The sequence below is a fragment of the Nilaparvata lugens genome, chromosome 1 (genome assembly GCF_014356525.2).
Source record: "Nilaparvata lugens isolate BPH chromosome 1, ASM1435652v1, whole genome shotgun sequence".
NCBI classification, from domain to species: Eukaryota; Metazoa; Arthropoda; class Insecta; order Hemiptera; family Delphacidae; genus Nilaparvata; species Nilaparvata lugens.
This window is the reverse complement of record NC_052504.1, coordinates 28,681,911-28,703,596: the sequence shown is the minus strand read 5'-3', so window position 1 is coordinate 28,703,596 and position 21,686 is coordinate 28,681,911. Positions and strand designations below refer to the sequence as shown.

The 21,686-nt window shown below is 33.8% G+C and overlaps 1 protein-coding gene across 7 annotated transcripts in view; it reads left to right on the top strand.

The window, feature by feature from the left end:
• The first annotated feature begins 15 nt into the window (after positions 1-15).
• Positions 16-21,686, top strand: part of LOC111044256 (octopamine receptor beta-2R) — a 217,148-nt gene continuing 195,477 nt past the window's right edge. For all 7 annotated transcript variants that reach the window (XM_039424595.1, XM_039424568.1, XM_039424600.1 and 4 more), the window contains exon 1: positions 16-446. The gene's annotated coding sequence lies outside the window, so the exon portion shown is untranslated. The remainder of the gene's footprint in view (positions 447-21,686) is intronic.

Here is a 21,686-nt window from a genome sequence, read left to right as displayed (position 1 = left end):
GGAGTGTGCCAGTCCGGGCTTGAACGCGAACGAAGGTGTGTGGTGCGCGATACAGCAGGCTTAGGCCGGCGCAGTTTTTACGCGCGAGTTTCAAGCGTCCGTTGAATTTCAACTGGAGTTCCACATAACGACTGTAGAAAATCATCGAACCTCATAATAATAATCTTAAACACTGCTCGTTCAATAGTCGAATTTCTGCTGTTAGAAGTACAAACATCTAAATAAGTTACCGGTACTAACTCTCGAATAAAACCTTCTTTATGCGAATAGAAACGATGAGATTCTGCAAAAGCAATAGTTCATCAGTGATTTTAGTTTATAATGAACCTTGAAAAAATTTGAAAATAAATAAGTGCACCTCACCCCCTGACCTCCCTCTCTGGAATGCTGAAAAAACAATTCAAAGGTGGAGCTGTTGAATAAGCAATAAGTGGATAGAATAACAGGTAAATATTACTTGAGTTTTGCTTGATAACCTCTTTAACACAAGAGAGAATCATCATATTATGTAAAACTAGAACAAAAAAAAATTATTCCTGTCCATACCAATGGGTTTTCTATTTTTTTCAATATTTGATATTGACAATTCAAGTTCCAGAATAGTTGTCGAGTACCTAACGAAAAATTTTCTCAGTATTGACAGATTCCATAGACAGATTCTGGACAGGATTCCATAGCATACAGGTGTTGGCGAGTTCATAATGCTGCCACCTTCAGCTGGGAGCATTACTTCAAAACGCATCTTTCAATTGGAATAATAAAAGTTACGAACAAAAAGTTGGTGTATCTCAATCTCAATTCATTCATGTATACTAAAAGGTTATAATACTCGTAAACTTATTTTCCTATCTAATTTTCAATTTCCCAATGATCTCATCCTTATATACACATCATACCTATTGTTATGAAACCTGCTTTTATGATGTTCGGTCGCGAGTTACGCTGCAAAATAGATCTATTACTACCAGATGTTAACGACAGAGTAGACGAAGAGTTAGTTAGACAAGGGAACAGCAAGCCGAGAGTCAACGCAAAGGTGTTCGGAGAGGGCGATGGCGTATGGGTACTAGACAGATCAGGCAAAGGCTACAAAAAAGGAAAAATCGTTAAAGTAAATGGACCATACTCATACCTAGTGAATGTTGAGGAAACGATGAGAAGATGCCACGCAGATCAACTGCGATATGCAAATTGAACTTAAGAAGAAAGGGGGAAGATGTAGTATACCAGAAACCAGATGTTATGCAAAACAGATGACATAAATCAGTTATAATATTTAATAGTTTGTTGATTGGAATTCACTCTATCCTACATGTTTTAATAGAGATTACACACGTTGAGTATTAATCTTTGAGACTTATTTATTTCTAATATTCTACAATAGTGAATTGGATACAGCTCTGGAAATCTTACATAATATGATAAACGATAATACTAAGTTATTAATACATCATGATTCCTTTTCTCTTGAAACTAAACTATTAACACATTCTGTGAATAATCCAAGTTTCAAGAGGAAAGATAATAGTTTAAGTTAAGGAATGAAATAATAGTTTTGGATAGTTCCTGATAATAAAATTACTTTCCTTATCATATTAGTTGTATGAGGCGTTTATCTGTCTTTAGGTTTTCACACTTGATATCAGCTAATCATTAGATTATGCTTAGGCCACTCCTTTTTGCTTAGAAATTTGAAAGTTACGAATTGTCCAATAAATTCAGTCACTAGAACAAGATATTAATACAAGTAAAGTGATGATACCAGATAATTTATGAGATGATAACGACACACAATTTTGAATGATAGGAATAGGTAAATTTATAAATAGTACCTATACTAATGAATCTGAAATGATTTGTGATATTCAAGGAAGTCTCGCATCATTCAATGTCTAATATTTATAAATTATTATATTATTATGACTCACAACCATTCATGTTTCAATTATCTGCAGCTAAGTAGGTTGGTTCGAGCATAGGAATCATGAATCTATAGGTTTTGAGAAGTGTTGGACTTATCATCGAAATATTGTGGTGAACATTCGGTAATAATAAATTAATATTATGAAGATACTGTCAAAATATCATTGTGCCCTTCATCAACAACAACAAGGCTATTTATCGTTCAGATTGAGACATTCAGTGTAGTATTCAGTGTAGAGTATTTTGATTGAATATTTACTGTAAATTGAGACATTAGGGCAATTTTTAATTTGATGGAAGAATTGGAGGTTCCATCCAAGAAGATCAATTTTTCTCAACTTGGTGAACTATATTAACGAAGTTGAATCAAATTTCGAGGATTCAATATGGATAGGAAGTTGAGTAAATTCAACTTTCAATTGTTTTCAGGAAAATTGATGTCAAAATATTCGAGAAATTCTCAAAAAACTCAGTGGCTAAAGGTTGGAAGAAAAGTGGGTATGATTGACAGATGAATGGAATCTGTTTTGAAAGGGGAGAGTACATACGAATATACAGTACATACGAATCGAAATTCCGATTTGATACAAATAATAATATTGAGAGTTATCACATTGGAAATTATTTCAATTCATTGCCTCAGCAATTCGATTCTCGAATCTAATAATCCGAATATTGTGACTTTATTGAGAGTCATGAAGACGCATATTCATAGACTCAATTCAAAACGTACCTGTATCCAAAATTGTTAGTAAATTAACGAAACTTCAGCTTTGGAATTTTTCCAAGTGTTCAACAATTCATCAAAAATTTGACTAGTATTTTTCTCCAAAAATTAATGGAATACCAGATTTATTTATGAAAAATAAACCATCCATATAGATAAATAATAAGTAAAGCAATCATATCACGAAAAAGTTCTGTATCTCGAGGAACTCTCCACCTTCTTAATAATTACTATTCACTACTCAACCGGCTGAATTCTAACCCTCAAAGTTTGTCTCTGGAATTATTAAATCGAATAAATTGCATCATGAACTAATCTCACGATTTTGAATAAGTTAAACTTCAACTGAGGTCTCATTAATAATGCATTGAATATTCCAAGCCTATTTCCTTGAAAGGAAGTGAAATGATTTTCATAAAGCTTTGCATTTTCAAAAAATATTGGAGAGACTCCAAATCGGCGTTGAAAGAGCAGCATCACGAAGAAAGCAGTCGTGAATGAGATGGATATTAAAATGTGAGTCAATTTATTATTCTCTGCGATTCTTCAGTCTTCACGTTGGTACTTTAATTAAACGTGGTGGAAGTCTTATGATTTAAGTAAATTTTTGGCTTAGGTGGAGACCAAAAGAGTAGATTCCCTGCTAGGGAATAGATAATGAAGATAAATACCGTAGATAATAATTATTATTTGAAATCATGTTTTGAATTTCAACCGCATTCCAACGGAGTGATACAATTTGAGTTCATTATATTGTTACAATGCGAAATCTATGAGGAATACACAAATCATGCTACAGATATGGGTTTTCAATACTCTCCAGATGCTCCTTTTTACAGTAAAGCAACCAAAATTCAATTCCAATATATGTGAATTTTAGTTCAAAATCTTGAATTGGTCTACACCAAGAGCAGTAAATTTGAAATCTCAAATACGCATCTCTGAGCATTGTTCGTACATAAGCATGACAATGAACGTTGCAAGAATTAATTTTGAAACGTCTTCTCCATCAAGTCTCGAGGCTTGAACAATGCATCTAGTATGTTTTTAGGAGAGTTTGCCTACAAACTATGTAATGGGCTATTGAACGGTTCAAAAGTAGCTGTATTTGTAGGTGCAGCTCGATGCTCGATGTCAACCTCCTCTTACATTGTGAGTCACAGCTCAAACAACAATTCGATTGATTCGATTTAAAAACCGAATGAGAATTATTTCTTCTGCTTTGTAAATCATATACAACAATTGAGCAAAGACATCAATTTTCATCACTATCAATAAATTTCTATCTTATTCCAGAGATTACCAAGTTCAGGCTCCATTATTCAATTCAACCAACTCCTTGGTTATATCTCGACAAATTCATATTATTGCATAATCTGTTATCAATATGGAAGATGAACTCTCTTTTCAACAAGAGTCTCATAGAGAATGCCACCAATTGAACTGATAATTGACAGAAGCTCCAAGAATACATTTCTCACTATAAAATAAACTACTATTCAGTACTATTGTATATCAACAATGAATGGCCTATTGTTCATTTTTCCAAGTTGTTTTTATCGTAATTAACCCACTGAAGAGAATTACGAACTTGTGAGAACGAATCACTCTATCTCCCATGGTTGTGTTTTGTTAATCCAATGTTGTTATAAGGGGAGAAATCACAATGATGGCTCAGAGATAATGGTCTGCCTGGGAGTGAACCATATGATCATCACTGCGAGCGCTTTGTTGGAATTGAATGTGCTGAGCTCGTGTGGTCAATTAGTTCATTTGGAACATCACGTGGTACTTTTTGTATGTGGAAGACGGAAATAATTGTACCCAGAAAAAACTGTCTGATTCGAAGCACACAATTGGTATCACAACATTACTATCTTCCAGTCTAGTCTACTCAGTTGTACGTTTTATCGCGCAATGCTAGGTATCATCTACTTCCAAATCAGAAACATATTCCCATCCAATTATGTTGATGACTAGATTCACTTCAGAATACAATGTAACCTGATATTCCTTTCGTAAACACCTAAGTATCTTCTATTGTGTACTCCAAACTGTAATTCTATTTATGATTTGTTTGTCTGAGGCTGGGGTAAGAGCAAGCGATTGTTTGCTGTGAAATAATAATTCTGAGATTAATAAAAACATCTGGATGAAGCCAGTTTGAAAGCTTTAGAGACATGAGAACTATCATGGAATTCATACACTTTCGGTGACATAATCCATCTTACTTCTCATTTCGGACTGTATCCATGTGTTTTATGCTCCAGAATTCGTGTTCTAGCTTTATGCCTGTTTGGTCTTTCCCCAGTCTCAGCCCCCAAGGTACGAACAGAACGGTCAGGTCGAATTGAAGTTCTATGTTCGATAGTGTTTCTCGGTATCTATAATTTATAGATAACTATTATGTCCATCAATGACTCCGAGTTTTATTATTATTTCATTGTACAGCTGTTTTGTGGCATCGATCTTCACCGCGACTTACTCGGTATATTCATACCTTTAACTTTATACCTAATCTCTGCTGTGATCTATTTCATAAATTGTGAGCTCAAAAACAGGAGGATTAATTGGGAGATCAGAGGAAGGTTGAGGAATTATAATGGAAAATTCTTATTTGTAATAGTAAGTTGGAATATTATTGAGCTAGATCCGGTTCCGTCGTACCATGAAATAAACATTAAATAATATGTATGTTTTCTCTATGGTTAAACAATCCAAAAGTCAGTAGATAAGGGAATTTAGAATATTCGAAATTTTTATTTAGTCAACCAAGATGCTTGCATTAATCTTATATTCCAATTGGGGAGAATTCAATCAAGTGATTTGAGGAGAGACGGGCATCAATCCTTTCAAATATTGCAATCATGATCTTAAACCTCAATTCTTGGTGAAAATATAATTGAGGAATGAACTTTTATCAACTTGGTTGATTATTTTCAAGGAACAGTGCAAGTAACGAGCAATGGATTGCATCAATAATAGCTCATCAGTGATGTCCATTATTATTTTTAATTCCAATCCTTATGAATCGTGTGTTTAGAAATTTCTGCAAAGACGTTTTATTTTCTATAATTTCTTCCTGAAATCTTCCTCCTTTTCTCTGAGATGTCGTTCACTCTTGAGTATCTCATTAAAATTATGATTATTGTTTTTTCCAATATCTCTATTGTGAAAAAGGAACAAGCCGCTTATAGAACCTATGTATCAGACAATAAATAGTTTCTGATGGTAGTAGTTTACTGAATTAGGCTGAAGTAATAGAAGGAGGAAACCACAGTAGGCGAAAACGAGGAACAATATCATAGCGTATTGTACCAAGTACTTCCTGAAACAATCTATTGATAGACACATAACAACATTTATAATATCCATTTCAGAATATTATTATTGTCACGTTGTTTGCGTCTCGTCTCATCGACTGTGACGGTAATGCGCTGGTTAATCTAGCGTGAAGGGTTTCAAATCTTTGCCAAAATCTATTTTCAATCGACCTCAGTTGCGCGCAAGCATCGATAGAGTTTCAATTTTTTAAAGAGTGAGAGTTCTTTCACAGTCATGAGTATCAAGTGGTTTGACCTCGGGTTAGGATTGAGTTGTTACAAAGATCAGAGATCGTCTGTAATGACATATCAAGCTTTCAAATAATTTTATGACTTGTGAAAAAATTTAGAATATCTTACTCACTGACATTGAAAAAGTAAACTTACCAAGAGAATATTGATGATGAACTTAGAACGTGAACTCTCATGTAACCATTTATCTCACAGTTTTCAAGATCAGAGAGAATTTTCAGATTTGAGCTCTTCGATTCTCTACTACTACTGAGGTTTTTAGTGATCTGTGTGTATTTGAAAACACACACAAACTCTTTGCTCAACGTGATGTTTTTAACAACTGATCACACAGTATAGAAGGTTGGCAGTCTCATAAGAATGGTTAAAGGTTGTCAGTATTATAATTTTAGTCAAGAGAATGCTTGACATTGTAATGTTATTCATGATATTATGCATGAAAAATATTTGTTCATCATAAAAATGTTAAGTTTTATCCCTTTATTGCAATGCCATTGATAACGAGAAGGACATTGACTCTGCAAATCAACATAGACCTGCTTATCGTGCGATGAACTAGAACTATAAACGTAAATAAATTCTTGATGGGAAAAGTACGCGAGATAATCATGCTGGGTCACCTACTCGTGGAATAGAATATCAGTAGTTCAATGCCATTTGAAAGCAGAAGCTTGAATTGAATACCCTAACGAACTACATCACAAAAATTCATTGCTATTCTTAGAAATTCACAGTATTGTACTCGACGAATTGCAATAACTATCTCTGCTCAGATATAGTATTGATTCGGGAACAGTTGCTAGTTAGTTGCAGTACGTAGGTCTATTTACTGCACAGCATTCGAAACGTTTCTCCATAAGCTGTTAGGAGACTAAAAGTACACACAATTAGTAGTAACCGAGTCCCACTGTGGCAATGCTGTGAAATTTACTGTTTGGAAGGTTCTACGTATGTTGGTCTCAGTGGAGCTTTTGCAATGCTACAAATGTACTTCGCCATAAAATATTTCTATGATGCATGAGAGATGAATATTTTCTAAGAAATGAAGAGGGTTTTGTGACCCATGGGGGAAATGTCAATAATATCTTCCAGCATATATTATATAATCTCCCAATAGATAAATCATTGATACGTCCGGAAAGATGGTAGCAGAGATCTAGTCAATGCAATATACGGTTCAGGGACCTTCGGTATGGCATTATAATTCTAAATCCTCTTTAGATTCTGGATAAATATAAGTTATTCGAATCGACAATTAAATAACTTAACTCATATTTTTTATATGTCTATCACAATGGTGATATGCTAATAATTTTTCAGTGGAACTCGAAACAACTACGTTGACTCAAAACAAATGAAAAAATAACATGTTTTCAAAGCAATTCAAGCGATTATTTGGCTCAAATCAAAGGGGAAAACAGAAGTAAAATTTGGAACGTACAGGTATACGACAATTGAAAAATTAATCTCACCTCTCAATATTAATATATTACCTTGATCGGATATTCTATGTCGAATAATAGTTACAATGACATTTTTTGCTAGCAAGTTCTCCTATTTCTGTCATATATATTAGAATTTCTCATCAACGGAGCATACCGCGCTATTGATAGTTCTGATAGTTTGAATAAAAATCAGCTTAAAGCTTAGAATACATTAATGAAATTGACACTGGATGCAGTGTTGACAGTAATGCTAGCACAATGCATTCCCAATTATGACAGGTATCTGGAAGAGCTTACATATGGATTAACCAGCATTAGTTAGCAAGTGTCTCGTCACAATGACATCGAATTACCTGTCATCGGTGGTGGATAGGCTATACTGCTGACAGAATATCTTGATATTCTCAGAATATTCTTGATATCCCACTCCCACATAAGACATTTTCGCTTCCACTATTCCCAAGTTTCAAAATCGATTGAGAGCCAGGGGCTGTTCGATCGTACTGGAGAGCCCCATTGAGCTAATTATTCCACAGTTGCATCGTGTGCCTGTTTTTCTCCATCTTTGAGATCTGATAGCTTCATTCTAGTGTGGGTTTCCCTCCACTTATAATACTGTTCAGGTGCAAGATCAGAATTACCAGGTATCATTACAATAGTGATACAGGAATTACTTCCTGGAACCATCATCCACTTCCCACTTCACCAATTAGCCAACAACCTTTTTAGCCAGCTATGCTAGTTGGCTTGTTGAATCTTGTTCTACCATCCATTCTCCTCACGCAAAATTGATGAAAGATGTTCGTATACTCATCAAATACACTATACAAGTTAATTGGTGGTTCTATTTCTATTAACTAATGTGGTACAATCCACTTTTGTTCTCGAATCTGTTTACAAAACTATCTCACATGATTCACTTCTCCCCAATAGATTATGCGAATGTGGCATGTTGAATGATTTGATTCCCTAGTTGATTATGCGGCCGTTGAATGTTTTGATTCCCTAGTTGATGAGTGTTCATAGTTTTGATTCACTTCATGACTTTTCAGTATATCAATTCAGGAACTTCTGGAATGAAATTATCTGTAAGTATGGTATAAAATCCAAAGGAACAAATAAGGAGTGCTTCTCGTTAACAAAGGAAGTGTTGATTATTGTAATGGATTTTGAATTCTTGAGAAATCATTCACTATTCACTATTCAAACATCAAGTTTTAATACTATGACACATCTGTAACCAGTCAAAATATTCTAGATCTCTAATATGACAGATCTGTAACCAGTCAAAATGTTCTAGATCTCATTGTTGACAAAATGTGACTTTCTGTCTGTCAATAATCCTAAGAATGATAATTGAGAACTACAGCCGAACCCGTAATTGTGATTAGCTGTCGATGTGGAAATGACAGGCGAATTTCAATTATAGTAGTCTCACTTTTCTGTACAGAAAAAGTCAAGGTCCTTAAGCAAATAATCTTTTTTGAAGAGATGGTTAATTATATGGCGTAACATGAGAGGAGCACTAAGCAGTAGGTACTCTTGTTGAAGCTGTCATTCATGAACGCTGTGCCGCAAGCCACGAATAGATAATATGCCAGGAAGTATTCAGAAACCGACTTGTACAAATGAATTGTCTCCCATTCATATGCAGCACGTTGTCATCTTGAATATTGCTTCAAACAAAATGAGTATAGTAACAAGTTCATGTAACAACATTGATTTTGCATAGCAATATCGTTCTTCTGTTACAATGATCATTATTACTGTGATGATCAAAAGTTTTCTTTGAATTCCGCACTTATATAATGCTATTGCAGTTGACGGCTTAATATGTATCCCTGTTCTGTATGCTAACCCAGGGTTCATTATATATTCAACTCAGACTATTATAATTCAAATAGTTGATGCGCTGGATAGCTCGTTAAACAGCGTAGGATTTATTCATAAATTATGTTTGATCGGAAATAAGAACTTTTAAATTGAAGGAGAGAAATTTACAACAGGAGGAATTTATTTATTATTTGAATAGAAGAAAATCTTTTTGGGAAATTTCAAAATATCTCAGATGGAAGCGGATGAAAAATAATAAAATTTTTGGAAGCAAGGTTGCTGGCAAATGACAAATAATATGAAACTTTATATTTTTTACTCATCGACACTATTGACGATTCCGTGTTTTGCAATATAGTATATTCGCACATATATGCGGTTATATACTTCTACCGGTTGGCTCATTTATGTATAGTACCGTTGGCTTGGTTAGCAGTACACACGGATTATCCATCCACAGCAGCAGGTTTTCGATTTTCACAGTCAACAACTACTCCCGGAAACTATGCACTGCCACCCTTTACGACACCGGAAAGGTTGTTGCTCGCATTGTCCTATGTATTTGTCATTCAGCCAGTATATGAGATGAGGAATGAGGATATTGGGTAAATTAAACTATTTTATTTGGGAAATGGGAAATATAAGAGAGGTATTAAATTTTTGATTAAGCCTGCATTGGTTATCAGTAAGTTGAGTGAGAGCTGTGTTATCCAACAGTTGGCAGATAGCAGTGTTGAAAGTTATTTTATAGTTTGGCGCCTTTGTTTAATATTCTATCTCAACTCCCATTAATAATAATTAATGATATTTCTTGCTCTATTGATGAATTTTTTCCAACTTCTGAAACCTTGAGAAAATGGACAATTACACTTCACAATCTATATTATAGCTTGAATTTGCTAATATTGCTTTAGACGATAGGTACTTGATCACAATATCCTTATTTTTTTATGAGTTCGATCATGAGCAATAATCCAACTCTTAATGATATTTTTTATTCCTAAAGTAATCTCTCAAATCTGTTTTCCCTTCCACTCGACATAGAATGTGGAATTTGGATACAATACCACAAAGGAGCTGATACACATATTCCATACTGCATCAGTTCATCTCAAAAGTACCACAATTTATTTTTCATCAATGCCATGCCCTTTAAACAGAGTACAATTTTGGCCGAAGTAAAACATATAAAATTAGCCAATTATTGCATCATCATAACCAATAATCCCTCTTGGATTCACCATGCTACTAGAAAATCATTATTGTTATCAATTCAAAACAGTGCAATGGTGGTGTCAAGTATTGAATTAATTCTCTTCGCTCTTCGAGATGCACAACCAACTCTTCACAAACAACTATAATCAAGGAATTATGGTTGGAGAGGCGTTTCAAGAACGAGCGTTACAGCAGCTAGAAGTTAATATCATCTGGAACCGCAGCGCTCTCTCATATCACGTTCTTATAATATGTTCCGGCTCAACTTCTGGTCGAAAATGGCGGCTGGCATCAGCAAGAATTTTAATATCTAGCCGCATAGCTGCGTATACGAATAGAGGACGCCGAGCCAGTAACCACCCCGACGACGAATCTTTAAAATACTTTGCCAACACTTCAAATTCTTCTGCTATGAATTGCGCAGCGTGTTATTGCAGAGTGATATTGAAGATCCGAAAATACGACGGTGAGGATGCTCGTTGATTATATGCATTTTTACTCTGCTCCTACATTCAATGTCTACGGATAAACAAATCAGAGGCATGAGTAAACTTAATTGAAAGTCCATCTAATTCTTGGGACATCAGTGTGAGAAAAGTTTAATTTCATTCACATTTTGGTTTCACAACAGAATGAAATTGGAATCATAGAATTCAATACTAATTATTCTATTTCGTAGCAATTGATGGATCATTCATGAAGGAAATATTTTAGAGTTTAGCTTAATGTTGATGAGATATTTCGATTGATGGAATCCGAGGAGCATGCGACCCCAGTACATAGTCTAATACAGCTATTCATTCTTTTTTTTGAAATTCATTGGATTTCCCATAATCTTCTTATTTATTAATGGCTTCTCCAAACATAAATTTCTCAAAGAGCAGAAAATCAATGGAATGATTTTTCTTTTCGATTCTTCAAATGATGAGAACGTCACTTGAAAACTTTAAAACAATACTTTAACAATACCAACAATACTTTTAATGATGACGTTGGTATTCGAAGAATATAAGACTGATAGGTACAGAGCGATTTTCAACCTTTGAAGACAACAATATAAATCTCCATAATTATGAAAGCGGAGTGCTTGTTTGGATTGATGATGATGCGAAGTAATGCACAGTAGTAATAACTATAATTCACGAGCATTACTATTATTCATTACAAAATTTAGGATTAAATCATGTATTGAAATTTTAATTCTATTTTGTATGATCTATCCAAAAACCATCCCTTATTAGAAACCTGATCAATTAAGGAACAAGATTACAAGTAACAAATAAATTCAGTAAAGAAAATGATCATGGAAGAATCTGCTGATAAGTGGCATTTTTGAAAATTTGGTAGCACATTATCTTATTGTGAATAAAGTCATCTATGAACCTCGTGGAACGCTCTAGATCCAGTTGAAAAGTAGTCTTAATTGCTGTTCTTTGCCAAAATCGCTATAGTCTCGCAGGTTTTCAAAACTTGGCAAACCCAGATGAAAGGCTATTAGATGTTATTGGTGTACGTCATCTACTTTATTTTATAGTCCACAAGTGATGAAGATCTATCATTATCTCAGACTCAGGTCTAGTTTAATAAGGGAGAGGACTCTATTGAAACGTGGTCATAAGCCTCCAATGAATGATGTTATATCACATTCTAAAAATAACAAAATCCAAACCTATTGAATGGTTTAACAACCAATGAAACAGCATTGAAGGACCATTTTTGAAATTGTTCGAATATCTTTATATTCTTGAACTCTCAATATTTGGTATCATCCAGTAACAAATAATGTGATGTTTCTTGGATGTCAAAATAAAAGTTTTCCATGTAAATGGAGCTCATGTGAAAATTAAGTTATTCGTTTGTATCGAAATAAATTATTTGATCATTATCAATTCCACATCCCTTTGGAAAAAATTGTTCAATCTATTGCAACTGAAGGTCGCTTCATAATCACGATTGAACTTGATAAGGCAAAATGTAAGATTGATGAAAAGATGTTGGGAACTAGATAAAGCAAGATATAATTGATGAAGGAATGTTTTTTGAACCCTCCTTGCTCATTCATGAGAGGTTGAACAATAGTTATTGAAGTTGTAATTGAGTCGGTGATAAAATCGTAGTATTGAATTAGCAACGCCCATTGACATAATTGCCAGAAGATATAATTCAGGAAGTGGGCTCGTCAGCAATAGCCAGAGCCAGAGCCTGGTCGAAATAGATTGAGCTCGACAACTCATCACGACTAATGAAACAAAATGCTTCATAATGAACAACATCAATTTGTTTGGAGCAGCCGAGGAGAATCAACGAACCGTGATTCCTCGTCCACGAATATTGTCTACTCAATTTAACATAAATTTTACGCCGTTCAGAGAGCTTTTCAATTTAAATCCACTATTCGTATTACATCAGTCGGTGATTTTTCTATTGCGTTTCTTTTCTATGTATTCGACGGGTTATGACATTTGATGTGGGTTTTGAGAATCGGGATAATGGAGATACGATCGAAAAAAATCATTCATGTTTATTCCAAAGTATTCTTGAAATATTCAATTCCTCAGTTATTTATTTGAGCATGCATGATAGAATTGATGAGGACGAATTGAAGAATAACTATTTCAATTTTCTTTCAAAATTACTATATCATCTGCTTTATTCCAAAAATGGAAAAATCTTGGTGAGTTTATTTCATAGTTAATTTTTAAAATATCACTCAATCTCAAAGGCCTATTTTGGAATATTTTTTTCTATCAATAATGCAATCATCCATCCCCACAAACTCTCATGAAGTAGAGTTTATTTCGAATAATATTATCATTGAATTCTTTCATGATCTAGAATTATCATCATATTGTCCAGAGGAATGATGAAGGTCACTGTGTCCATTGATCTTCAATAGAAGTTTAGTTCTGGGTTGTCAATGAATGACTAATGATCCAGTATCCCCAGCCCCGAAATCTTATTTACAACCTCCCAAATTCACTACCACAAAAACCTTACCCTAGAGGACAATCATTTCTGTGGTTAGAATATTATTTTAGAGATTGAGTATTGAATATATTTTTAGAATATTGTTACACTTCTTTTCAGAGAGACCTAATTCCTCACTGCATTCTCATATAAACAATCACAGAATGACTAATATTTAATAATAATTATATCGCTCTCGTGCTCGTGTTTGAGTATAAGGGAATATAACTCAATAGTATCATATACAATCCTTCCTGGAAACTGGATATTGATATACAGTATGTAAAATTAGAAGAATGAATAAGTGGAACTGGATTTCAAAAATATATCCACAATATAACGTATAATTTTCAGACAGCAGATCCTTTTCGACATCAGTGAAATAAGCACAACACTATTTCATTAAAGCTGCTTTCCATGACGAAACATTATACTATATAATAACTTTGTTGAAGTTCTGACACTGTGTTACTTGTAAATATTTGAAAAAACACTTACTTTTGTTGGAGTATTGAGGAATGCATTCAGCCCGAGGCTGATGAAGCTCCTCTTCAGGAGTGAAATGCATTCCTCAATACTTCAACAAAAGTAAGTGTTTTTTCAAATATTTACAAGTAACACAGTGTCAGAACTTCAACAAAGTTACTATTTCATTCTTTCTTAATGAGAATTCTTCCCTCCGAAATGTATGTATTTTTCTCTTTTGGGTATTGCTGTTTCAAGTTATACATTCATTGCATTCAATTGAGAAATATCTAATCCAAGATATTCTCGATATGTAGAAATTATCATGTAGTAGATCATGTATTAGTCTGATCATTTAGAATCATGCAGATGAGGAAGATGTCTGGGAAAGTGTACTGTGTCTATCTGCATTGAACTGATAAGAATCAATTTTCACCGGTTGCAATAGAGCTTTTGACACTGAATGAACATTCAATCCCAGAATAGATTTTTGTCCTTGCACTGTTCGTAATAATAACTTGCTTCGTAAATTACGACTTTTAAGACCACAAGTTGAAAACTTATTGGTTTTTTATCGCTGTTTCACTTGTAAACAAGACACTATGCTCTGCTGTTCGTGCTCAATCTATACATACCAATAGAATATTATCATCATCGTCTTTGAGTCGCTTTGCGGTCAGCTTCATTGACAAATATCTAATGGATTCTTCGTAATCGAGCAATGTATTTTATAGAGTCGTTTATTGAGGGCATAATCTTGCATCATATCAAGCTGTTAAACTTGTGCAAAGATCTGAATCCTCATCGACAATTAATTATCTTTATTGGCAAAAATAGTATTGGATTCTGCTTGCAGTATGAATGCATTATAATGTCTGTACTGAAATCTCATTATGACTAACAACGGTTCTTTTGATATCAATGGATATTTATTATGGGAATTATTGTTTCTCGATCATGAAAGGTGATTCACAAACACGAGCTACTGGCGAATGATTCAGGCGCAATTATACTATACAATACTGTGATATTCTCAATCAAATACTAGAGAAGATTCATAAAGAAATATTATCACAATTCCCCTGTAAGAGGAATAGATTATACTAGCTTTCAGCGTATGATAATAGTTCATTCATACAGGTATCAAAAATTATTTTTTTACAGTATATACATTTCTTTTATATGTATTATTTGGTGATTAACTTTTTTAACAGAACGTATTCTATTCATGATAACAGACCATCCATATTGAATTTTAATCGAATTAATGAATCGTAGGCCTACTCATCCCAACCCAAAGGAGAACCGCACTTCACAGACCCACTTGACCCACGTACAAGGTCAAACATCATGATTCAATATATCAAGAAGTACTCTTGTTACCACTTACCACTATTATCATTCCATCATGCAGACTACGAAGAGCTCAGAGAATAAGTTCTAGAATCTTTTTGGTATGTATCTTTCATAGCTTTTAAACTATCACCGTATATTTGACATTTATGGTCTAAAGATAAACCGTGATGAATTATTTGAAAATGAACGATCTATATAACTTAGGGCTGAACATTATTCAAAGTACTGTATATTGTGATTGAGTATAATTATTTTATTGTGATTTTGGAAAATGTCCATTGCAGAGTCAATTCGATTGATGAGGAATAAAGGAGTCAAGAGTTCAAGACATACATGCATAATAAATACAAGGATTGAGATAACGAAGCCTGTTCAATCATGATGTTTGTTCATACTGTAGTTGATTTCCGCATTTGAATGATCATGTGAAATATTGTTGATGATGTAGCCGTTGTCATGGGAAGCCGCAACATGAGTTTCCAGCTCTCATCATTTGCTCTTCAGAATTTAGTAGCAGTTTGTTGTGTGCAGGAGAGTGATGGAAATGACATTGGTAGATTAGAGCCAAAATTAGAATCCGAGTGATGTCGTTCTGCACCACTTAATTGAGAGCAAAGTCATTATCTCATTGTGTTCGCTGCATCACTCCTCACTCGACAAGGTCAAGTTGCTGCTGGATTAATTACAAACGTTTCATGTGCATTAATAATGTCTTCCTCAATAATTCCATAGTTTGTGGAATTCACTGAACACCATTTTGTTGGCATTCATGGCGTACTTCGTGATGATGGCCGTGCTAGATATTACACAAAAATACGACTGCTTGATTCGTTATGGATGAGGAATCATTTCAGGGGATGGGCAGGTCCATCCGATCACAATTATCAATTTATCTGTGTATTATTTCCAACTTATTATTATTTAGAAGAATGTGACTGATTGTTCAAATATTGCTTTGTTTTCATTAACAGCTAGATGCATTTGACTTTTTCTCAAACTTTGAGTACTAACTATAGATTGAATTATCGTAGTATGGTACAATCCATTGCAATTCAAAATCAGAGAAACCCCTTCTATAACGATTATGAATCCATTGAACTCTTATTATTATAACATTAACAATTACTATGTATCACTCATATTGATAAGTTTTCGCAGAAACGATTATGGGAACAACAAGGTTTAGGCCTCATGGTTGGTACTAGTGATACATGATGTAAACACTTTTTTATATTTTGAGGAATCAAAGTATTGGAACATCAACTCTGATGGTAGGGAAGTATTGATTAAGTATTTGAACTATACCTCTGGTGGTATTGATAATATATTCTTCAGAGATCCTGAATCTCCTCCAAAATGATAACCAGTTATCATTTTCGTACTAGGCTGAGCAAGACAGTGGGCGTGTTAGAAAAAAAAGGAATCGGCTAGCAATGCGGTAGTGGAAAAAAATTGAACGAGGCTTATCTCTATGGCTGAAATTCTATCCCAAAATACCAGTGATAATGACCTTGTCGCAAACGAAACATGATAAGAGAGTGTGCGTATCAAGGAAAGTAGAATACTCTGCATTTCTGTTTGATATTTCAATGAAATCAAATATCTTTCAAAATAACTTTCAATTCTCTCATTCATTTACATTCGTCCAATCCTTTTTTACCATACGAGTATGAAATCCTATCCGCTATATGATTTGGTAATTTCGATTTCCATTCAACATGTAGACACAACATTGCAGAAGCTTCTTGTTTCTCGATGTAATCAGAGGTTGCTTATAAAATATTGTTTTTTCTTATACTTTAGTCGTTGAAAGTATTATATCAATTCATATTTAATACTGGATATTTTTCATGATGGAAATATGGATAATAATAGCTATACCTGATGAATCAGAGACAAATGTAAGCAGGAGACATTTTCTATTGAGTTCACGGCTGGGCCTACGACGGAGGGTAGAAGACGACAGGGGAGGCCACGCAACCGATGGAGAGATGAAGTGGAGGATGATCTCCGGAGGATGGGAGTTGTGGCATGAACACGAAAGGCATGTGACAGTGAATGACATGGTTTACAGTAAAATGAGAAATGATAATATATGGGGAGTACATTCCGTGAGACGCCGCCAGCGAGAAGGTACCTCGAACTAAGTGAGATAGTATTTATACTTGATTTTATGGTCCTTACCACATCATGTAAACAAACTATTCCTCTAAAAAAGAAATTTAATCAAGTATTCTGACATTCTCACATAATTATCTTTTCCCACATTTTTCACGGATACGATACTATAATTGCACCATAAAACTGTTTTCTCCACAAGCTGTAATGGGTTATCAGAGTGCTTGAGAGAAATCATTTTAGAATTCTTCAAATACAATAATGGACGAAAATGTTAGAGGCGATTTCAGTATTTAGGATCCCATCATTAAACCTGAATAAGAGTATGAGGAATCTCCATAACTATTCGGTTACCGCTGTTCCTAACAACTGTATTCACCTTGTAGAGATTTTGTTTGTTGATATAAAAATGTGAAATTCGTGGATAATACAGTTTAATCATCAAACAATAACCCAAAGAGTTCTTCTGTCAAGAAGATGTTTATTGTATGCAGCCAGTATTCTACATGTTTTCATTCAATTTCGTTGTTGATTCATTAGATGGATACTTTCTAGTAAGTAATATCATACTCTGTGAATGAGCAAGAGAGATTAGCTAGCTATCAACATTATTATACCAGTAATCTGTTCAGTAGTAAAACTAAAATCATATTACTACCGCAATTTAACCCAGGTCTAGGACGTGTCATTTACTTTCATAAATTTATTATACGTAGAGCTAAAAATATGAGTGATATTCCAAATACTGATATCGAGATATGTGTTAAGGCTGTGTAAAGGCTAAAAATAAACTTTCTACTCGTGATATTTTTAAAAGTTTTTCAATTTGTATATCATTAAGCTATCAAAATGAAAGAGCTTTCTCAGGAAAACATTTTTTCCGATCATTAATTTTTGAAATATGAGCGCCTGAAGTTTGAATTTTTGGGGCAGAACATTTTAAATTCGGTAATATATGAATCCATGAGATTCAGAGGATGGATTCTTCATGGTACTGTTGATCTAGTAAAACAAAAATTTTCTGAAAATATCAAGTTCTGAAAAAGTTATTCAATTTACCAAAAAAAATTCAAGAAAAAGTTATTTCCAGTTATTTTTAGTAAATTGAATAACTATCTTAAAAATGGATATCTTCAGAATTTTTTTGTTCTACTAGATCAACAATACCATGAAGAATCTATTCTCTAAATCTCATGGATTTTTCTCTTACCGAATTTGAAATGTTCTGTCCCAAAAATTTAAACTTTAGGCGCTCATATCTCAAAAAGTAATGATCGTAAAAAAATGTTTCCCTGAGAAAACTTTTTCATTTTGATAGCTTAATGATATACAAATTGAAAAATATCACGAGTGGAAAGCTTATTTTCAGCCTATGCACAGCCTTAACACATATCTCGATATCAGTATTTGGAATATCATATTTTTAGCTCTAATTTAATTTATTATACGTAAATGAATACATGAAAGTAAATGACACGACCTAGACCTAGAAGGCTTGTTAATTAATTACTTCACTTTCTGCATGAGTAACACAAATTGACAGTTCATCTGGAAGATCATCAGTACTAGAACTAACATGAGTGCATTGTGATTGTTGAACATTTCAAGTTCTTGAATAAATTTGTTCCTCATTTTTTTTAATAGGTGAAATGTTCTTGAATAGAATACTGCTTCATTATTCTATAAATTTCTGCTTGTGTGTCAAAAATTGGAAAATTGATGTATCCTTGATTACATGAACGCATACTTTGACTGAATTTGTGATTTATCGACACTCGAGTTAACTTAACATGACAGCACTCACTATTCATTGTTTTAAAAGACATTGTCACAATGTCAGCTGCGAAAAGCATTAAGTGCTAAATACTTACGATACGATCAAAATGTTTGGAAGCTGTCATAATCATGTAGTTTACATATTCACTGAATTTACGATTCCTCTCTCCTAAAAGCTTCCTGATGAAATATCGTTACGTGGGTTTCACAGGTTCTGCATAATGACGATCGCATTTCCAGAAGTTAGTGTGAATATTGCTTTGTACCTTGATAGCTTTGCTAATTGAATTGCTTTCAATCTGACACCTTACAGTGAAGTTCTAATGAATTTTTGAAATAAAAATGTATCTATTAAACTCAATGTTGATGAGGATAATGAAAATACCAGGAATACCTGAGGATATGAATACATATACCAGAAACAATTGGTGGTGAAATCTTTAAAGCAATATTGAAGCATCAAATCGTGTTCGGAGTCATTTTGAATGTTCATCAAGCTATAACGATATTAGTGCAATTGTACTTTAATGGCTGATGTCATGCTATGACTATTTTTCCTTTCTAATGCTTCTGGAAGTGAGCAGAAGGTTATGAGCTGTAGAAGGGTCCAATATCTAAGAATGAAATAATCACAATTAAAAAGGTTCTCCATACAACAAATGGAGCAATAATGAGCTATTATAATCGACTGGTTTGGTCAAGTGAACTTGAATTCTCAATCTTTCAGTTCTCTGTAGCTGAGTGATCCTTCCTCTCAGGAGGAAGAGTTCATTAGTTATGGATTTTTCAAATGCCATTGCCAAGTGCTATTGGAACATATTTGAAATTCGATTGGAAATCTATGAAATCCTAAAGAATTCTCTTGATTACCCAGAGTTTTTCTAATTAATTCTTCAGCTCGTTAATAAAGCATAAATGCGTTTCAAATTTCAGAAATTGAAAGAGATATATTATTTGACCGTATCGATGAATCGGAAATAGTTGCAAAAAAATAATGTGAAATCCAATTCACTCTCAACTTCTACTGCAAATGAATTTGAAATGCAAAAAACAGGATGAATTCATAATAATTATATTGTTTGTGGAAAGGCTTGTTGTTTTAGAGCTTCTGTACCTGAATTCTTCCTGTACTACGGAAAATCATCTCTTTCTTCGATATGAAAGTGCACCTTATTTCATGAGCATGTCAAACTGAATAAGAATCTTTCTTCTCTTCATCACCAGTTCGCTTCGCTTGTTCGGTGAACTCCACGTGGCAAGCAATATTCGTGATGAATTGCGATCATTTCAGTGTTTCCCCGAGTCTGTATAGACTCCTATAATTCGCTCTTATCAGACCCACTCAAAACTAATCGGATTGTTTGATTGTTACGCTGTTCGAGTTGATGTTCGCTTTGTATGGGATATCACTCATCTGGTACGGATGTTTGTAGATTGAATGCGTCCCATGCGCTTTTCCAAGGTGGGAATGACACGTACAACTCTAAATGTAAAGCTGTACTGCAAGGATGTAAGCCGGGAAAGGTCACTGAAGAATATTATCAGAAGTCATAGCTCCACCTTCAGTAACATTATTGGGCTCTTCTTGAACTTGCACTACCTTGCTCAAATTAATTCACGATTTGAATAGGCTAGACTACTTAGAGAGCATTAGAAGATGACCAATCGGTAGTTCGACTGGTGGATTCAAAGTCAGATGTTATGTTAAAATTCCTTGGTGGAAAAGTAACTTGTGAATTTCAATAAACAAGACCCAAGTCATGAATGTATACTTACCGGGCAAATCACATACCACTCAGTTTGGAATTTGTAGTAGAATGTTAACTGTCGAAATTACTAGTAGTTCTGTGAACAGTAGACCTCGCGCTCAGTGAGTTACATTGACCTGTTGTTATGTTTTCTCAAAAATTAATAAATAATTTATCAATTTAAAATGTCTAGAAAAAATCCTAAATAAACATAGAACTTTCTGTCCTATATCGTACCGTGACGTGTCGTCCCAGAATGTGAGTGTGAGCGCTGTTATCAGGTCTGGCTGCAACTGTCTACAACGTTGACGGAAAGATACAATTCTCAAAATGTTCGATGTTTTTTACATTCAAACATTTAAACATTTAAACATTTAAACATTTAAACATTTAAACATTTAAACATTAAACATTTAAACATTAACATTTAAACATTAACATTTAAACATTTAAACATTAACATTTAAACATTAACATTAAACATTTAAACATTAAACATTTAAACATTAAACATTTAAACATTTAAACATTTTAACAT